Source organism: Dreissena polymorpha, chromosome 7 (assembly GCF_020536995.1).
Source record: "Dreissena polymorpha isolate Duluth1 chromosome 7, UMN_Dpol_1.0, whole genome shotgun sequence".
Lineage (NCBI taxonomy): Eukaryota > Metazoa > Mollusca > Bivalvia > Myida > Dreissenidae > Dreissena > Dreissena polymorpha.
Genome location: NC_068361.1, coordinates 64050410 through 64065173, shown reverse-complemented (window position 1 = coordinate 64065173; position 14764 = coordinate 64050410). Strand labels below are relative to the sequence as shown.

Sequence of the window (14764 nt, the reverse complement as noted above, 5' to 3'; positions counted from 1 at the left end):
TATACCGGATTTTTGTTTAATATGTAAACAAGATTTATTGTCAGTAAAATAATGATGTCATCGTGCACTACTTTGGTCTAATGCTAGATGCAATAGAATCACGATTAACCTTTGAGCAGACGTCGGTTATCTTAGGATGTATTTTGTGGCAGCATGTGACCTGCGTCATGCAGCCAGCGTAGCGATCGCGAAGTCTGGTAAAAAGCTTCGTTGCCCGCTTTGAATAAACGCAAGGTTTCGTGGGCTCTTTAGCGGACAGCGTAGCTCCCGACCAGACTGCGCTGATGACATAAGACCCATTTTCGCATGACGCGGGTCATATAATCTCACTGGAATGCTAGCTGATAATTAACCCATTTATGCCTAGTGAACTTTCTCATCCTCCTAAATTGGATCAATTTATTTCCAAAATTATGGATGTCTAGTATATTTATTTTTTTTATTTTTTTTTAACAGAAATTCCTTTAAGCAAACAGCGCTGACCCTGACGAGACGCCGCTTCATGTGGCATCTCATCTGGGTCTACGCTGTTTGCCAATGCATTTTTTCTAGACGGTAGGCATAAATGGATTAAACTTAAGACAGATGATTTATATGGATGGGTTAACCTCATGTGCGTTATATGGTTTTACGGATTGCACTATGTGGCATTATAAATTAAATCGGATCGGACAATCTACAGAAAATAAAACTCGAGACACGCGTGCATCAAGCACTATTGGTATTTTATTGCTTTAGACAGTTAAGGTGCTTCAGACGTAAAACGATCGGAACATATTGTCAGATGTATGCTCGTAAAACATGTAGACATTATGAGATTAAAACTCCAGATGAATATGTAATTGTAATTGACTCGATGGACACGCCTATTTTCTCAGGAAGCATTTTACGATAGGACAAAATCATATACGAATGCCAGCTGAGATTCAGAACTGTGTTCATGTACACAACTTTAATGACAAAAAAAAACTTTACATGGCAGCATGTGTTTAATCTTATTGGAATTCAAGCTGAGATTGAAACCCCAGACACACATGCATATTCTATATATTTGTTGACACGTCGTGAATAACTGTTTGACGGCATGTAATATGTTAAAAATACCATCTTAGATGAAAACTCCAGACTTAATTGCATATTATAAATGTTGACTTTTGTTGACACGCCCATTTTCTTAGGTAGAATTATGGGGCAACAAGTCATCATCCCGCCGGAGTATCAGCTACGGTGCAGGATCTGTTCAAACGCGTTGCAATTAAGGGACTGCAGCAGGGTAGCAGTGTGTGATAACCGGACTGAGGTACGACATATGTTCGGACAACTTGTTCAGATATCGTTACATTGAACATTTATAAAACGGATGCCATTGATTAAAAAAAGAAGAGTTGTATTCAAACAAACGAAATAATACTCCTGACAAAGAATGTTGATTACAGCAATTATTTTATATAAATGGTAAAACATCAATTGAAATTGATAAAATAATATCGAGTTAGTAACGCGTTTCATCGATAATTTAGGAAAGAACGTGTATGGCTGGCATCGCGTTTAGAGTACGCTTATTAATCTCCAGGCTGATTTACCACGTGAAAACGCATTAACCCATTTATGCCTAGTGGACTCTCCCATCCTTCAAAATTGGATCAATTTATTTCCGAAATAAGGAGTGTCTAGTATATGCTTTCTATATTTAAAATATTTTTTTACAGAAATTCCTTTAAGCAAACAGCGCAGACCCTGATGAGACGCCGCATCATGCGGCGTCTCATTTGGGTCTACGCTGTTTGCCAAGGCCTTTTTCTAGACGCCAACTCCCAAAAGGTTTTGGGTTTGAATCCATGTGAAACATAAAGTCAGCTTTTTGTCTAGCTAATATAGTAATTTTAAATACTTTAATGATCAGTTTTTAGCAAGTTATGGCTAGTCATTTTTTACAAAGTCGAAAATCTGTGAGCAAGTCCATATCATGTTAGCAATCGTGTTCTAAAAAAATATTATGCAATCGTTTCTAATGTCCAGATAGTACATGTGTGAACCAACTGATAAGGTTTCTTGACAATAAAAGGGTGTTTTCGATTGATTGTAAGTATAATACGTGATTAATACACCTTGTTGTAATTTTGAGTTGTTTTTTTAACTGCCGTGCATATCAGTCATCAATCATATCATTCCGCGTGTTAACAAAATATTGTGAGTGCGACGCTGGTAATAATAGAACTACTAGGCAACGGATTGCATGATAATAATAATGATAATAATAATAATAATAATAATAATAATAATAATAATAATAATAATAATAATAATAATAATAATAATAATCATCATCATAATAATCATCATAATAATAATAATTATTATAATAATAATAATAATAATAATAATAATAATAATAATAATAATGATAAAAATAATCTCATTATTTTCTGAATGTTTCTCATTAAGACAACACATTGATATAAAGTCATGCAAACAGTTGAACAATGACAACCTTACTTTCAAGGAGGCCTTCAAACAACTATGGTATGTATAATGCATTTCTGCATTATCATGCGAAACATGTAGACTTTGACGAGCATAAGAGTACTATAACAGTGTTATAGAAGTGTCATAAATAGCAACTCTATTATCTTATATTATTAATTTATCTTTCAATAGAAATGGTCTCAATGAACAATTATTTATTTACAGAAAGTATTTATGAATATTAATTTCTTGTTGATTGCATTTTCCCATAGTGGTGTAAGAAAGTAAGGATGGGAAGTCACGACCTGTTTTTCCGATTTCCTAATGTGTAAAGTATCCTCGTAAGTTTACACATGTTGTACAAGAACTTGTCCTGAAAACACGTATGTTGTATGAGGAAAAAGTTTGGGTTTGGCGCACGATTTGTGGTGAGGTATTAGTTAGGGTCGATTATGTCATTGTCGGCTCTGATACTATTTAAAAGTACCACTGGTACTCTTAAGTAGACTACAATGTATCAATCAGTGGAAAATATGATTAAAGTACATTGTACCAGGTCATACATCGAGGTATTTTTAAGTATATTTTCCGTACCCCATGTACTTTGTAGTATACTTAAGAGTACACGGGGAACTTTTAAGAAGTACAAGAGCCGACAACGACCAATTAAGAAGTAGTTTGACCAAAACCTTTCCCGAATCTCTGCCAGGAATGCTTCATGGATAATAAACTGACCGTGAGCTACCAGAGTGTCTACGTGGGCGGCTGTAGGTCCCGACAGGTACCGTACTTTAGCATTTCCTGTGATCTCGTTTAACTCATTATGCCTAGTGGACTCTCCCATCCTTCTAAATTGGATCAATTTATTTCCAAAATTAGGGACGTCTTGCATATTTATTTCTATATTTAGAATATTTCTTACAGAAATTCCTTTGAGCAAACAGCGCAGACCCTGATGAGACGCCGCATCATGCGGCGTCTCATCTGGGTCTGCGCTGTTTGCCAAGGCATTTTTTCTACACGCTAGGCATAATTGGGTTAACACAGGTTTTAACGATGGTACGTGAAATTCTATTGCATTAACTATAGTGATTTATAGTACCCTTTTTAACAATTTTTCCTATTAAGTTCAAAGAACTTGGTAGCTGAAGCTTTCCTTCTCAGAGTACGTTTTAAGATGTTTTCCTAAATAACGAATACTTGTATTTCCACAGCAATTTAACGGCGATCCCATGGCGTCCGTCGGCAAGAAGGAAACCCTGTACATTTGTTCCAGGTTGGTAACATTGAAAGATAACTGAACGGTATTTATTTTAAGAGTTTTATTAACTAGATTTGGAAATGTTTTAAGTATATATTGAAACGCCAGAAAGAGTAATGTTCAGAAGGACATCAACAAAGGGAAATACTTCTACTTCGTACTTCCTACAGTCAATTGCTGACTATTACAGGAAGGCCTATTATAGGCAGATATGGACACTGTCGAGTCCGTTTCTTGGGAAGAACCAGTACTTGATGTCTATGGAGGAGAAAATGAGATTGCTCCCCGAGTAGGGAGCGAACACACGAACAAATGCTGAAGAAGCAGTCATTCCTCTCGTGAGGTTTTGACACCTCTTGCAGATTTCGTGATTTGTTCCTTGCAAAATTTACAAATAAATGTCTTATCTTAAGTCTAATAAAGTAAATGCCTCTTTTGAAAACAGTACTTATATTACATCATTAATTTAAACTTTTTGTTTCGGGGGGGGGGGGGGGGGGGGGTTTGACATCTCCGTGATTTGGTCGGATTCAGTTGTGCCTTTTTCTACGTTATCTATTATTATTGAACCTAACATTCTAAAACTGTCGAGTCAAAAACCTTTCAATATAAAAGTCGAAGAGTCAAAGAGTTACCATGAGAGGCAAAGGAAAGCTCTGCTGAACACTAAACTGATGCGGTGCATACATCCGCCTCATTATTGGCCAAAACGTTCACAGAGAGCAAATTATGATAAATTTGCATTTGCTGGCATGTTTTGGGTTCATTATGAAAATTTGGTGTTGGCAAATGACTGTGAAAGTGCCGAAAGCGGAAACCCAAATAAAATAATTCAACTGCGTGTTTTTTCCTTGTCATCCGTTTACCGAAGCAACTCCCATTCAGTTCAAAATAAAAACATACATTTGTTAATTCGCAGTTCATGTTCGGTTTTATTTTTTAGGGTCTGGTTGCGCAATCTTAGATCGCATACCGTGCTATTTCCACTTCATGTCCATTTGGGCAACGTCATATTAATTTATAAAAAAAATACATGTGCCCATTAATGTTTTAGTTGCAGTTTTCCGTGGTGTAAATAATTTACGAATATCGTCAAATAATAAAAAGGTGCATGTACTTTACACGATTATTCGTTTTTGCCATGGACACAATGCGGGGCCTAAAAATTGCGCTTGCATAGCATGATACATAGATCCCCCCTCCCCGTGTAAGGCATTTACCTTTAGGTAGTCACCTTTGCTATAATGAATTATTATTTCAATAATGACTAGATCCGTACGAACAAACGATTGTTAATATAATCGTTTGTATTGATATAGATTTACACAAATATACTCGCCATTTTATTGATTGAGTAAATTTCTAGTCAATTGTTATAATTGTGACGATTTCTATTTGACGTTAATTGATGTATGTATACCATTTTTGTTTTAAAAGTTGAATTTCTTATTGACTGTGATATTTGTAGGATATCATTAAATATTTATAATTTTTCTGGTTGTTTGTGTAATTTTCTTATTGACTTATTATTGTATGTGCAAATTACTAGTTAACTTGTCTGTGCAAATGTGTAGTTGCTGTAGCAACGAGGACGATTGCAATCGACGTGTTTGTGACATCCACGAAAACAGTAAGCGTTAATGCCTTGCCAAGCTCTACTACTGCTACTTAACCCATTTATGCCTAGTGGACTCTCCCATCCTTCTAAATTGGATCAATTTATTTCGAAAATTATGTTTGTCTAGTATATTTATTTCTATATTTAGAATATTGCTTACAAAAATTCCTTTAAGCAAACAGCGCAGACCCTGATGAAACGCCGCATCCTAAATTGGTTAAACTTTCTTCTCCTTTATATGTCTTTTATTTAAACATATCACATCGTGTATAATATTACGTTTCCAAATAATTCATATGCATTTTATAATAAACACATGTTTGTATATCTTTGACGGATTGTAAAACCGGGCTTAACGTATATGCGTGAAGTGTCATCCCAGATAAGCCTTTGCAATCCGCACTGGCTCGGGGGCGAAACATTCCGCTTTTCTGGTTTATTTTGTTACCAGGAAATATCTTCGTCTGCTTCCGGCTGAAGGTGCGTGCGCATCTCTTTCGAATCGCTCAGTAGTCATCTGCTGCTCTCACAACACACGTCTATCGTGGGGCTAGATAAAAGTATCTTGTCAAAACGACAAATCGTAATGAACACAATTCATAGTACAGTTGATTTGCGTGTCTTTCTAATGGAATAGCCAGCATTTCTAAGGGGTTGTTGTTATGTCATGTGATAAGACGCTGTCAAAGGTTAGTTGTGCAGACACCTACTTTAGGCTTCAATATGTATTTTAGCCTCACCATGGGAAAACGGGGCTAAATGCATTTGCATAAAGTGTCGTCCCAAATTAGCCTATAAAGTCCGCAAAGTCTAATCATGGGACGACACTTTCAGCTTTTATGGAACTTTCTTTAAAATGATGTCTATTCGAAAAGAACATACAGTCTAATTGGAAAGTATCGTCCCTGATTAGCCTTCGCGGACTGCACAGGCTCATCTGGGACGACACTTTACACACATGCATTAAGCCCCTTATTTAGAGAAAGGCTCATTAAAAAAATCCTCATTTCAGAATGCTTCTTACGCAACCAATGAACGTCTTCTGAGAGCAATCAACGCGGACGGGCGCATTCACATGGTGCCTTCCGAGGTCCGGGGCGTATATTTCCTGCGATTTGCCGTCTTTGCATCGCGAACGACTGAAAGTGACGTATCGTTCGCGTGGGACGTCATTCGGGAACTCACGGAGAGCGAACTAAAGGATTCCGATAAAAAATAAAACAATACTTTTGATATAGAACTTTATTTTATGCATGGATGTTTATAGAGAAGTATCAGTGAATTAAAACTGACAATTTACTTTATCAAACAGTGACCATTGACAGTGAAAATTATCGATATTGTTCACTGTTATACTGTGAAATGACGTCGTTTTCATGACGTAACGAGGTCATTATTTCAATAAAAATACAAAATAATCATTTGTATGCATACAATAAAATGAAAATGTGTTGGATTTGGTAGAATATCAATTTTTATTCACGATTGATCATAGAGTTTTTTCTATGACCGCGAACTCCAACAAAAATCCTCTTTATAAATAATATTGATTTGAAACTACATAATGATACGTTTATCGTAAACTTGTTAAATATTGGGATTGCACGATACAGGATAAGTGTAAGCAATATTCTGTTGGCGATTAAAACAAACCTTCGTGATACCTTATGGCTCATTTATATAAAATTTGACTTGAAAATTTGTTATACCGATAATACATAAAATGAATATGTTGCTAGTGACTACTTTATATACATGTATAAATTATGCAATTGTTGTCCAATAATCATCAGTACAATAACGTTCAGTGTTAAATATCCATTTTCTGTGCTAAACGGTTGAAAACGCGGCTAAATCATGTGATGTAGTTTTAGTGGTATTGTTTGTATGCCCCCGGTATGGTGGCATATAGCAGTTGAACTGTCCGTCCGTCTGCCTGTCAGTCAGTGCGTCCGTCCGAAAACTTACATTGCCCATAACTTTTGCAATATTAAAGATAGCAATTTAATATTTGGCATGCATGTGTATCTCAAGAAGCTGAACATTTTGAGTGGTGAAAGGTCAAGGTCATCCTTCAAGGTCAAAGATATGGCTTCAAAGCGGCGCAGTAGGGGGCATTGTGTTTCTTACAAAAACATCCCTTGTTTCGGACTGAGTTGAGAAAACAACAAAACTACGTTGAATTAATATATAACAAATAATCATGCATGCAATTATATAGCTGGTGATGAAGAAAATGTGCCAATAAGTGAGCATGCAACGTAATTACGACCCGACAAATTAAAAAAAAGAAAAGTTGAAAGTGACTTCTTTTTAAAGTTGTGTACACATCTGTTTAGCAAATATTAGATTTGTATGTTATGTTGTGATATATGTAATTTTCGTATACTGTCTCTTTAAATTTATAAAACGTGATTTATTTGGTCCATATTTTTACTGGAGGATGTAGACTTCAAATAAACACGATGCTACAAGTACATGTTTATAAGTTTGTGTCTGTTATAGTTCAGAATTTATTGTAATAACCATGGGAATTATGTGTAATAAATATTTAATTGGTAAATATGTATAATTGTTGTTATTCACTAACACAACTCGTGCATGTACATGTATTTTAGAGTATGAATATAGCTTTTAGGCTTGCAGTATTCCACGTGTAATAAGTGTTTCAATCAGTCATTATTTATAGAAACTATGGTAACAAGATTTTTCGCGCAAAACAAAGACACACCAAAGTCTGATACCGTCTACATGCAAACCGGCTCACTCGCAATATTTCATTTTTTACATAGTATTTGTATGTCTAAATGTTAAGTAAATCTTGAATATGTATTGGGTAACTAAGTGTTCACCAAAATGAGGCGCGTTTCTCTTGTAATGACTAAATGCAGCCGACCCCCTAGACAATTGTTTTGGTAAAATGTCTCCATTTGTCAATATTTAAAAAAAAAACGATTCTTAATATAAAGAAAGACAATAATATATGTTAAGCGTCCAAATGTAGCCGACCTGCTTGTAATAATTGATTTGTTACACGCGTTTTCATTGTCAAACGAATTGTATAGTTAAGTACATGTATATGATTTGTTTCACATGAAAGAGACGAGGTTTTTTGTAATAATGATTAGAGATGTTGTATTATGGCATAATGTAAGTGGTTGATAATTTATGTCCTTTATTTAATTTGTTTCACAAAGGCGGAGAGTAGTGGTGGGGATGTTGGGTTGTGACATGGCCATGAGCCCAACACTTGTGGTAGCATCTTAATGCATAGTATTTATGTTATTAAATTTAACAAAAATCACACATATAAACGTCTAAATACATCCGGGCACCCTGCAGTAATGTTTACAGTGCTCCAGCACCCACTTGGCGTACGAGTGGTCCGTGCACAGTGTCCCGGAGTCGCACTCTCTACAGTTTGGCAGCGCCTCCGTGCAGGCGACCGGGGTTGTCGGCGCTGAAGATACAGACATTGGCGTTTTTATTTTTGTTTAAGTCTGGATCTGGGAAATCGGGGTTTTAATGCATGTGCGTAAAGTGTCGTCCCAGATTGGCATGTGCAGTCTGCAAGGGCTAATCAGTTACGACACACTTTCCGCTTTAATAGATATTTTTTGAAAGCGACAGCACTATCATTTTACCTCGGGTCTTGTTAAATGATGAGGTTTTATCATCATTTCTTTCTGAGTTATATAGAAATACTTTTAGCTCACGTTAGCGCGAAAACAAAAACGGCTTCTTATTCAATTTAATACTTATATGTCCAGACTTTGAGATTATTCCATGTCTCCAAAAACAAAGTCTGACAGCGAAATCTTCGCACTTTTACAATAGAACATGTATCACCAAACACCTAAGACATCCGTCGAGTTGACAGTAGACACGACAGTTCTCCCAGGCCCACTGGTGGTAATAAGAACTGGTACAGAGGTCTCCCGAGTCGTACTCTCCACAATTGGGCAGCGTGTCCGTGCAGTTGATCGGGTCGGGATGGGCTGCCAGAAACATTTGGAGTTTTGTTACCGAACAAATGTAGCATAGCTCCATCACTTACCGTGACATAGAGCAAATAATATTGCGAGGAGTTCGTATTTTCTATAACGTGTATATATATATATATATATATATATATATATATATATATATATATATATATATATATATATATATATATATATATATATATATATTCACACACGATATAGCCCTCAATATACAAAGTACATAACGAGTTTCAGCATCATAGCTAAAGTACTTTTTGAGTCGTCGAAGGATGATAGTTTTTACTTATTTCAGTAGCCATAGCAACCACAGTATTTGTCCGACACAAAAAGAAATAAAGTGCATATTATACATATGGGTATCTAACCACATTCTGAGTTTCGCCAACATAGCTTATGTACTTTTTACGTTATCAGAGGATCAACATTTTTCGAAGGGACGGACGGACCGACAGACGGTCAGGCGAATGTGAACAAAACTAAAATATCGTGGATATTCATCTATCCACTTAATGAGGTTCATAACACTAGCTTGAGTACTTGTTTAATTATCGCCTGATCCGGATTTTAGTTATCAAAAATTTCGTAATAATAGCAACCACAGTTTTGTTCAACAAAACACGAAAATAACATGCATAATTCTAATACGGCCCACTATCCACTTACTTAGTTTAATCAACGTAGCTTAAGTACTTTTGAGTTAGTGCAGAATCCAGATTCGGGCGAACAGACGGACAAACGGAATCTGGGACACACAGACAGACCAGGGTAAACCAATAATTCCTCCGGTAACATCGTTACCAGACAATGAACCACCTTACACCGTAATTCATTTTTTAAAAGCAACATTTAAATCGATCATCAAAGGGTTCATTATGACGGCAGAGATGAAACCAAATATTAATAAACAACATAATCTCTACACGGAGATTGACATCGTTTTGGTAAAATACCGATAACCCATTGTTAGAAAATATGTTGGATGACTCCAAGTTCAGTGTTCGACCTTTTATATATGTGGTACATTGGTTTCCCAGTCAGTCTGATCCGGTCAAAACTGAACCAGAATATTAATAAACAACATAATCTCTACACGGAGGTTGACATCGTTTTGGTAAAATACCGATAACCCATTGTTAGAAAATATGTTGGAAGACTCCAAGTTCAGTGTTCGACCTTTTATATATGTTGTACATTGGTTTCCCAGTCAGTCTGATCCGGTCAAAACTGAACCAGAATATTACTAAACAACATAATCTCTACACGGAGGTTGACATCGTTTTGGTAAAATACCGATAACCCATTGTTAGAAAATATGTTGGATGACTCCAAGTTCAGTGTTCGACCTTTTATATATGTGGTACATTGGTTTCCCAGTCAGTCTGATCCGGTCAAAACTGAACCAGAATATTAATAAACAACATAATCTCTACACGGAGGTTGACATCGTTTTGGTAAAATACCGATAACCCATTGTTAGAAAATATGTTGGAAGACTCCAAGTTCAGTGTTCGACCTTTTATATATGTTGTACATTGGTTTCCCAGTCAGTCTGATCCGGTCAAAACTGAACCAGAATATGAATCAACAAAACAGATTTTTTTTGTAAAATATGTATCCCCACGCTTGCAACGTGCAATCATGAATTAGAATATTATGTGCATTTGATATTATTCTTCTTTCCTATTGTTTCATCCATTCTTATAGATTCATCCACCCCTTATTTTGGTAATTATGACATATTTCTGATAAAACTTAAGTACGTTATGTTTATTTAAAAAAATCTATAACATAGATGTTGAAATTTGGTTAAAAACATGTCAATTTTGATATTTTTTTAGGAAAAAAAAATTATAGGTAAAAATTAAGTAAAATCGGCTACACATGCTGTGTAAATATCAATAATTCTGAAAATATTTACGTTTTAACAGTATTTTTGTGTTTATTAGTCTATAAGATTATTTATTTAGTGATTTATATCCAATTAACTTAAAAAGTTTTATGTTTTCCTATAAAAATGATGACTGAACAGATTGATAGGAAAGATACCAACAAATCAGGGTTGCTAGGGTGCCCATATAGAATTGGCCTGTTACTAAGAAAATACCAGCGTTGTGAATTATTTTGCCATACTTTTGTGGGGAAGATATAAAATGTTTAATTAAATGTCTTACTTGTGCTGAAAATCTTTTCATTCAGTAGAAAAAGTCAATTTGACTCTTAAGTGGCCGAATATACAGGAAAAGAGGCTATAATATTCAAGCCCCAGTTACGTTGAACTTTGACCTGTTGATCTGTAGATCGCAAAGGATTTTCTTCCTTTATGAGGGGTCGTAGTTTAAATGACTGTCTGTAAATAGCTTAGAAATGATTTTAATTTTACAAGTTCCTGTGGCCTTGACCTTTGTCATTGACCTGGTTACGTAAATATGGATAGGAAACTTTCTTTCATTATAAATAGCCATCATACCACCTAGTATGACAGTAGGTAAAACGGTTCTCTTGACATCGTGCGGAACCTTAATGTTCATTATTTCATGCCACAATCCCCATGTGAGGTTGAATTTGACCTTGCCTTTACTCTCACCTTTTTTTTTCATAAACATCATACCTACTTGCATGGCCACGGCGTTTCAATACATCGACAGAAACCAGTCTTATAACTAATAATCATACCAATTTGCACGATCGTGGATCAAAGCATTCAATAGATATTGCGCTAAACCGAGATTTCCAATTGCCCAAATAACTATCCGACCGACCAACCAACCGACCGACTGACGGACAGGTAAAAAGCAGCATATACTGTAATGCACTGAAGTTTAACCATTTATGCCGAGCGTCTAGAAAAAAAGGCCTTGGCAAACAGCATAGACCCTGAAAAGACGCCGCATGATGCGGCGTCTCATCTGGGTATGCGCTGTCTGCTTAATACCCCCGATACACCGACTCCGTTCGAAGTACGTTCTGAAAACTTTGACTAAACGGGCTCAAACTGTGTGAGAACGGAGTGATCGTAGTAGCAACTTGTTACGAACTGTCTTCGAACTTTGTAGACGGCCTGGAACGGGGTTGAACGGGAGAGGTGTTTCAGAACTTTGAGCCAAATCAAAATTTTCTTCCGATCATCTCGTTCTACAAATAAACGTTGTAACAACGTACTGGAAACGGAATGGACGTACTAAGAACGGATAGGTCGTACTAAGGTCGGGTTAGGAACGTGCCAGAACGTAGTGCGATTGGACCGAAATTACCTGTACGATGCTACACCGATTAAGTCCATTTCTAGTTCGTCCAAACCGTTCTCAGACAGACCGACCCCGTCCGCACTACTCAAGTACGATCTTGTTTCGTGTAAATAGAAGCTAAAAGGTAAGTTCTTACAACGTTTGCAACACGTTCTATAAGTTCTCAGTAAGTTCTTAGTACGTTGTACTCGTTTTAAGGAGTTCGCAGTAGGTTTCAAGTAGGTTGTACTCGTTCAATGCAGTTGTAACAACGTACAAACCGTTAATACAATACGTTCAGACAATGTGCATATAAATCTTGTCTCAAAATTCATCATGTGTGATATTAAGTTGAAACATGGACACTCTTGGAGCTGTTGATTTTTTAAATGTTGGCTTCGTGCAATTTATGTTTGAAGCGGAGCAGCAATATAATGTTTTGTTTGGCCGTGAAAGAAGGCGGAGACGACACACAACTTGTTGATTGAGAAATTGTTTAAACCAGAGAGAAGAAAAGCCGTAGGTCACTAGCATCAGCTCATGGAAGAGCTCCGATTGGTTGACCAAGAGTCCTTTTTCAACTTATTGAGCGTGAAACATAAATGAGAACTTGCAGGAACGTAGTCGGTTTTATAATCGCCGTACAGAACGTGGCTGCAACTACGTCCTAAATGTACTAAGAACGTAGTAGGACAGAGTGAGAACTGCCTGTGAACGAGTTACCACTGCACAACGAATAAAGAAGTACTGCGTACGAATGTGATCGAACTGACTGAGGACGGGCTCGGTCTGACTGGAAACGGTATACCAACGGGGACAATGGGAAAATTGACCCGATTTGAACTGGATAAAGACGGACTGGCAACGGGATAGAACGGGATAGGAATGAGCTGCACGTAGCGCGAACTGTGTATGGACGTCATTCAATAATATTCTGACCAAAACTACACGTTCAAGCAAGTTCATATCCCGTTCTGCATTTTCTTCAGAACGCGGTCGAACTGTCTAAGAACGGTGTATGGGCTAAAGGAATTTCTGCAAGAAATATTCTAAATATATAAATAAATATACTAGACATCCCTAATGTTGGAAATAAATTGATCCAATTTAGAAGGATGGGAGAGTCCACTATGCTTGAATGGGTTAAGGGCATGAGTGGCATTGTTCGTTAGATCATGTTATGTGCGGGCTTCACATGCTAATACGGAACGACACTGAACGCATATGCATTTAGCCCAGTTTTCAAAGAACGGAGCTCATATGTTACCTGGCTTGCATATGCCGCAGTATTTCGGACAATTTGCAGCCATGAAGGCCCGGTAGGTTGTATTGGTGCAGACGTTTAGGTCGTACTTGTAGCAGTGATCTAATCTGTCCCGGCAGTCTGAATAGAGAACATAAAGTATGAATATTGGCCTTTCGGCAGTCTGAATGGAGACAATGCGATATGAATATTGACAATCCGGCAGTCTGAATAGAGAACATAGAGTATGAATATTGGCCTTTCGGTAGTCTGAATGGAGACAATGCAATATGAATATTGACAATCCGTCAGTCTGAATAGAGAAAATGCAGTATGAATATTGACAATCCGGCAGTCGGAATTTAGAACATGCAGTATAATTATTGACAATCCGGCACACTGAATAGAGAACATTTAGTATGAATATTGACAATCCGACAAACTGAATAGAGACCATGTAACATGAATATTGGCAGTCCGACAGGATCAATGGTTCGTATTATATTTGAGGGCATACAATTGCCTTTCGCGAAACGACAAGACATATACAAGGTCACTAGAGCGAGACCTCTATACTATGTACCAGTGTCAAAAGTATAATGTAACATAGGAGGTCCCTAAAATGAGATATCGACAATAAGTAACAGTTTTTACATGTACATATATGGGAGGTCCTCTAGAAGGGACACATATAAGGTGTACCAGTGATACATAAAACATGTGGTCATTTAAACGATACATTGACCATGTTTACAGGTGTTACATGAACACACATAGTTGGTCGCTAGAGAAAAATACATAAATATCATGCTCACCAGTGCTAATTGAACACACATAAGTTGTCACTAGAGAGAAATACATAAATATCATGTTCAACAGTTGTCACTAGAGAGAAATACATAAATATCATGTTCAACAGTGCTAAAGTGAAAACACATAAGTTGT

The 14764-nt window shown here is 36.7% G+C and overlaps 1 protein-coding gene and 1 long non-coding RNA gene across 2 annotated transcripts in view; one reads left to right on the top strand and one right to left on the bottom strand.

Moving 5' to 3' along the window:
* Window positions 1-14764, bottom strand: part of LOC127837895 (neurogenic locus notch homolog protein 1-like) — a 76083-nt gene that overhangs the window by 45855 nt on the left and 15464 nt on the right. The window lies entirely within an intron of this gene.
* LOC127837910 (uncharacterized) lies at window positions 3087-7910 on the top strand. Its single transcript, XR_008029522.1, has 4 exons — window positions 3087-3247; window positions 3681-3742; window positions 5302-5357; window positions 6358-7910. It is a non-coding gene; the product is annotated as an uncharacterized LOC127837910 (long non-coding RNA).